The following is a 6215-nucleotide window of genomic DNA, read 5'->3' on the forward strand; positions in this document are numbered from 1 at the left end:
GTTGCAAAGAAAAATTACTGACACAATAATAATAAAAAAATCCCTAAATAACAATATTGAGCTTTTATTTTCTGCTGACAAAACAAGGTTCTGAAAGTCATGTGGAAAAAGTTATTTCATTTGAAGACCTTTTAGCCAAAAAACCATATGCTGCTCTCAGTGCAGCCTAATAGCTGAGCTTCTTAGGAGACTAGCTGCCCTAGAGAGTCTTCACACCCTGATGCCAGTTGTTTGGTTGCTTCCAGCAAAATAAAAGTACAGCCATGGTGAAGGATGAGCGTTGGAGCCCTGCATCAGCCGATTGGGTGAGGTTTGTTGATAAGTGCTGGTGCCCTGGAAGAGGACAACCGTTCTTGTGAATACGAGAGAAACACATTGTGCCAGATCTGTAATAAGGTTGTTGGCATCTCGGTAGGTTTTAGGTGAACTAAATCTGTGATTCCCCAAACTCACTCTCTCAGCAGGTTTCTCATCTGATCATCTCCTTTTTGGTCCCAGAAAGCCTCTGGATGCTGACAGAACCACGTAGTCTTTGGTTGCACCATGTTCCCAACTATTTCTCATGGTTACTTGAGGGGTGTTTTGCACAGCAAACATGAGACAGGAGCGTGCTCACCATCAGCAGTCCTTGCCTCATTTAAAAAAAAAAACAAACCCAAACCCAACCACCAGCCTCGATGCCTTTACATACTATTTTGTGAGTTAGATGCTATGACTAAGGAGCAGAAAAGCTGGGTACACCACTGTCATCAGCCTGAGGGTGTTCAGAACCACATTTACTACTGAACTGGGGAGTACCTTGAATCATGCCCTTGAAAATAAGGTTGTGTGGGAGGGCTCTTCCAACCCTTCCTACTGAAGTGGTGTTACGGTGTTGCAAATAATGTGGGATTCATATGGCTGGAATGAAAATCAAGAGGGTTGATGACTCAGGCTACTCGGGGTCAGGGTGTTCAGCTGGTGCGGTGCACCCCAGGGCTGGTCTGTGCTCCAAAGACTGCTCATAATTTTTTGTTCAAAGAGACCCTGGGTTAAAAAAGAAATAGTCATGAGAGCCTGTCTGCTAGGTTACAAAGTCATATATTATTCCGTTCTGGATGAAGCTTTTGCTGGTTTTGTTTTGTATATGCTGATGGGGGAGAATAGCTCTTGGAGACCAATTTGATGGCAGGAAGAGAGGGGAGAAGTGAGTGGACTTCAGATTGACATGAGAATGGAGCCTGGTCCTCTGCTTCCCAAGTGAATGTGTAGTCACTAGGATATTTATTTTTTAAAAAAAGTATTTTCACTATAAAATACTGAGATTATTAAAAGAGTGAGCCTAGGCCTGCCTTTCTAGGCAACTTTGGCAGATCCCAAGGGGCACACTGCAAGCGCTGGGTAGCTGGAGGCACCTCCTGCATTTGGTGCAGAAGCAGGCAGAAGTGCAGACACATCGCTGTGGCTCATGGTTCCTATTGGTCACTGTGGAGTGCAAGGCTTGGGGTTTTCAGGGGTATTTTTAGATGATTTTTCCAAAGCTACAACTGTGCCTAGACCAATCTGGGTCTTGGATTATGTTCTGGTGACCAAGATCCCTGCAGACTCATCTTTGACTCAACCTGGTGTTCAATGAATGCCTTTGAGCAGCTGTGTGAATCTCGCTGCTGAACACAATGCGAAGTGCCATCTACTTTTCTTAACCAGCCAAGTGTCCAGCTTTGTCATTGCTTGGTAACTAATGCATACAATTTTGACTTTACACAATGCAGTGCAATACATTTGGCTCCACAATTTGAAAAGGGTCTGCCCTTTGTCTCTCTTTATCAGTATTATCTGACATTGAGTTATGAGCTGCTAATGACCCAGAGATAATGAAAGTCATGTCTCAGAGAACTCACAGTCTGAAACACTGATGCAAGAAGACAGGAGAACCACTCAAGAAATCCAGCGGGAAGAATAATCCGTGGCTTTGAGCATAATATATATTTTAATTACTGTTTGTTTGGCACTCTGGTAGGGAATATGGAAGAAAAAAGCTTTTAGGAGAGTTTTCAATGGACTGACAGCAGTGGTTTCATTTTCTTCAGCTGAATTCCCCTTCCCCCCCTTAGTTTTTCTTCGCAGAGTACTGGCACTTTGATAAGTGTTGATGGAAAACACTGTCTTTTATGCTTAATGTGGGTGTGAGTAGAGGGGAGAGTATATTGAAAGTGCTGCATGCCAGTGCCAGAAATGCCTGTGGTTCCCACACTCGAAGGAGCAGAAAAACTCCCCCCGAGGAGGCTCAGCAGTGTCAGAGGGTGCAAAGCAAAAGGAAGGTGGGACATAGCCCAAGCTTCTGTCTCTTCCCCAGTTCTGACTAATTTGGAGAGCCTAGCAAGGTCATCTAAGTTAGGAGCTCAGTGGCCTGGGATTGCCTTTGGAAGACGTTTCTCTCAGGTGTCTTTACAATAAAGTCTTGCAGACTTTACTTAGGCCAGTCTCCTGTTGGAGCCTGTTGGTCACTTATTCTTCTCAGAGGAAAGAAGATAATGATTCCTGTCTAAATTATTCAAGATTTACACTGGTATGATCTGGACGAGAATCTGGTGCAAGTATCCTGCAGATATGCCAAGAAAGGAGGCAGTTGTATGTGAACACATTCATTATGCATATTACCCCAGAGAGGCAAGCCACTGTCTCTGCTTGCCACTTCAAAGGAGTAGAGTGGGTCTGTTAAGAGAAAAGCAAAATTCTCGAGATGCCTCGAGGGACAATAATTGAGATTTCGTTGATTTGTACGGACAGCAATGGAGACAGAAATCTCACACTTGATTTTAAGTTTATACGGCACCCTTTTCTCAAACACGCTGTTGTATGTGAGTCTGAAACCTTCAGCTAAAACACTGTAGCCCAGCAATGAGGCTCCATGATCTTCACAATATGCCTTTGTTTTTGTTTTTATAAGTCAAGAATATGCAGCTGATGAAAGACTGTCACAGAGTCCCTGCAGAGCACTCCCAGTCTGAATCTCTCTCTCATGCCACCAGAATGAATCAGTCTGCAGACAGCAGTTTTTAGCAAAGATGCTTTATTACCAGGGCTGTAGCACCCACTAGAATGAGGGAACTCATTACTTTTAGAAAATTATTCTGATGTTTGAAGTTCTTTTACAGCCCCAAACTGGAGAAATTGCAAAGCTCCACATTTCTATTTTAATGAGAATGAATGCACTGGATCTCTTTAATTAGACAGAGGTGGAAATGTATTAATTACCAGAGGACAACTCTCCATCTTCAAGTAATGGTACAGATAGACTGGCCTGAGCTCCCAGTGGTAATAAAGCATCCTGGCATGTTGACTAACAGCCTTAGTGCCTGCTGGGATGAAAAGAACTGGTAGGTATTTCCAAACCTTCACTATCATGAAGTACCATGAACAGGAACAAATGCTGTACACCTTTGGAATGCTTATTTTCTAATTATATACAGTGCTTCTATCGAATCTTACTGATTTACACATGAAAAACAATTGGTTGTTCCATTTTGCCCTCTGCTTCCACACCATCCACATTTTAGCAGCAGCTGTCTTGAGGATGGCGGAAGTAGACTGTGTTTAAAACATTGTTACTTCCATTTTTGAGTGTTTTAACTTTAAAGTATTATTTGCTGAGTCTAGGAGTTTGTGAGAAGTGTGTTTGCTAAAAATCATGCTGAAACTGAAGGAGAGGAAGGTGATAATCAGAACAGCCTGATTTTTAAGTGGGATTGTGAATTAACTTATTCAGTTGGAGTCCCTTTCTGCTGTTGTCTTTATCAGCTGTTGTCATTCCCTCATCTGTTACAAATGCCTAAATAAATTAAATGGAAAAAAACATTGGACGTCAAAAATATTGACTAGAATTCAAAGTGGTTGGGAACGGTCGCAGTGCCTATGGCTTGAACAGGGAATTGTTCACGACAGCAGCAAAAGCCTGAGCACTGAACAGCCTTTCTGGAGTTGAAGGGTAATTATTGACATCAGGACTTGCAAAAGCATCGTAGCTTTATTGTTAACAGAAGATCGTGCATCTGTGTGCTGAATGTACATTTTTATTCCTCTAAACACTGCATGAAGCTTCAAAGAGACCGTAGGTATTCCCTGGCCCTGATCATTTTTATTTTTAGATATGATAAGTGAAGAGCAGCTAAAGAAAGTCTCGTTCTCTTAGCCAAGGTGATTTAGTCAGTGGAGGGGAGTAATACTAACTTAACTATCTCTGCAACTCCCAGATTTTCTTTATCAGCTTGAATGGTGCATTAACTTACTGTTTTGAGCAGTTCCATGAAAATTACACGCCAGGAAGTGTTTGAAATTGTGTGAGCAAATTTGTAGTTTCTAGTAAAACTACATCTCTTTCTGAGCTTGTGTCAACAGTATCAACAGTAATTCTTAGAGTAAGGAGATGATATGTAGTCACATTGTGGGTGTGTGTGTCAGTCCTTTCCCTCACTGTTAATATTTCAATTCATTAGTTGATTTCATCAACCTCTAACAGAGGATTAAGTCTCCAATATACAAAGTTTCTGCAAAAGGTCTGTGAGGTGTATGGTGAAAGAGCATAAGGATCCACATTTATCTGACCTCCCCTATGCTCTGTCTTCTCCTTCCAAAAGAGGTGTGAGGCAGAAGTTGTCACAGGGCAGCTGCAGCACCATGGTGGGTTGGGCTGTGGAAAAGTGTTTGACTCCTGACCAACTGGTTGAGTAACCAACACGTGTCTTGGCCAGTCAAACTGTGCTCATGTATCCCTGGTCCCTACAAAGGTCTTGATGTCTTTTGGCTCACTAGCAAGCTAGACAGAGTTGTTGAAAGATGTGGGTAGGAGAAGAGAGTAGAGAGTGCATAAGGATGTTGTGATAGAGGACTGAGGAGTCCTGCAGTGAGGAGGAATGAGGGAACCGAGGTTATTGTGGTGGGGCTGTAGGTGATATGAGGATGAGTTCATTGTTGTGATTTGTTTGAAGGTTCAATCAACCATGAAGCATAAATCCAGTGGAAATCAGAGTTAATTAGTGATGAAGCTCATAGAGTTACTTGTTGATAGTGTGTTGCATTCCTCTGCTTAGTTCCCTTTGCCACATCGGGAAAGTGTTCTTTTCAGACCTAGTTATATAAAAGGTCATCTTTTTGACCCAAAATTGTTTACATAATGGCTTTAAATGATGGATTGCTCTGTATCTTAACTTAATGACAGTGGCACTTGAAAAATGTGGTGGTGATGTATGGATGAGAAAAACAAGGCTTAGATCCTGGTCTCATGCCAGAATCATGTTAGTCAGACTCTGGTGTATTCTGTTTTGTTGTGTTCAAGTATGTGCATAGGACCCATCAACACTGTGCCTAGCGCACCTGACTTCTGCAGTCATATTGAACAGTTCATTGGCCTAACTCTGATCTAATAGTAGAATAAATCAGCAGTGATTTGATTTAAATTGACAGAGATAGAGCAATATATTTAATGTGGTGATGTCAGAATCAGGTTCCTAGGATTTGATCTGACTTCAGTGTGCTCATGCAATAACTGGAAGAAGTGCTAACTGTAAAACAATAGGTTCTTCACTTTTTTTTTTTCCTTTCTTTTTTTTTACTTACAGTTTTTACAGCTGGCTCTGAAAAGTTGGAGTCTTGTGAGAAGAACCGTGGATTTCAAGTCTCCATTTATCCCCAGCCCAGGAGCAATGCTGGTAGCTGAAATGTGAGCTTCTCTAGAGCTCTGTAAATGATCTCCCCTTGGTCCCAGAAGATCACCCTCTCACAAGGTAAGAGGCAGCTTGAATATAGCCTGGTTTTCTGAGCTGGCTTTAATGCTTAGGACAAGTAGGCAGCCTGTCGAAAGAGCGGATATGCCCTTTTTTCACCCTATGCTTAATACTTTCTGAAACACATCAGGTGTGGAAGCACATTCTGGCAGCACCTCAGCCATCCTAACCATCCCCTTCTGGCTTTAAATCTGGTAGTTCTGTTCAGTTGCAAAACTGTGCAGCTTTGGGCTTTCTGGGTCGCAGCTCCGGGTATTTGTGATGTGGATCATCCATTATGTTTTGCCACTTACCTCAGTTTCAGATGGTTTCTACTTACTTATAGTCTATGTTTTTTATCTCCAATCCGGTAGAGATTACTCTTCTGACTGCAGCCTAATCGTTTAACAATTTTGTCCTTTTGGGAAGGATGTCACTGGCTGGAAACATCCATCTTCTACAAAGAGACAGCCA

Source organism: Grus americana, chromosome 1 (assembly GCF_028858705.1).
Source record: "Grus americana isolate bGruAme1 chromosome 1, bGruAme1.mat, whole genome shotgun sequence".
In the NCBI taxonomy this organism is placed as follows: Eukaryota; Metazoa; Chordata; class Aves; order Gruiformes; family Gruidae; genus Grus; species Grus americana.